This window comes from Callorhinus ursinus, unplaced genomic scaffold (genome assembly GCF_003265705.2).
Source record: "Callorhinus ursinus isolate GAN/ISIS: 27379988/994484 unplaced genomic scaffold, GSC_fseal_2.0 scaffold4, whole genome shotgun sequence".
Classification (NCBI taxonomy): Eukaryota; Metazoa; Chordata; class Mammalia; order Carnivora; family Otariidae; genus Callorhinus; species Callorhinus ursinus.
In genome coordinates, this window is record NW_027397066.1 from 24,471,796 (window position 1) to 24,472,828 (window position 1,033).

Below are 1,033 nucleotides of genomic sequence, written 5' to 3' on the forward strand. Positions count from 1 at the left end.
CCCTGGCATCTGTTAGGGGGCAGCCTCAGGCAAGTCACGTAACACTTCTGAACCTTGTTTCCTCTTGTGTAAAATAAAATCAAATTTACAAAGTTGAGTTGTTTCTATGGTTAAAGATAGTAATCTATGTGAGATGTGTGTGTGTCCTCATATTTTGCCTAAGAGCGACAGTTCTGTATTTGCTAATTCAGTGTTCACCTCAATTTTATGTAACATAAATACCACAAATAAGAAGGATCAACTGATAAGGAAAACCAAGAAAATAATGTATAGTTAATAATTCTTTTCAGAGAGCAGTGAGAGATGTGGTGGAGGAAGCCGAAAAAGGAAGTCATATAATTTAAAGGGCAACAGAGGGAACTTTAATTGTACTGGTCATGCTCTACTGGATAATTCAGATGTTGAATCCTCAGGTGCTCATTTTATTATTGTTTTACTGTATATAGTGTATGGCATTTATATAACATAAAGTTGCATTTATAAAATATTTCTTAAAATTATCTTAAAACATCAATCTGACTTTCTTTAATGCTGGAATCAGCAAACTATAGTCTACAGGTATTTGTACTGCCTGACACACTCATGTTTCATTACAGGGATAGCCAAACTATGGCTTATGGGCAAAAGCCACCTGTTTTTGTAAAGTTTTATTGAAACACAATCTGCCCATTTGTGTTTGTGTTTTCTATGGCTATATTTTTGAGATATAAGAGCAGAATTGAGTAGTTGTAACGTATACCTTAAGGCCTGCAAAGCTTAAAATACTTATCATTTGGCCCTTTGCTGAAAAAGTTTGCCAAACCCTGGTTCAGGGCAATATCTTGATACCCTTAAGCAATACAAAAACAACCCTGAAGTCATGGCCAAAATGGGCTATGGAGAAAAAACAAGAAGAAAAATTTTCTCCGGGCACCTGTGTGACTCAATCGGTTAAGCCTCAGCCTTTGGCTCAGGTCATGATCTCCAGGTCCTGGGATTGAGCCCCATGGGCTCCCTGTTCAGTGGGGAGTCTGCTTCTCCCTCTTCCCCTTAC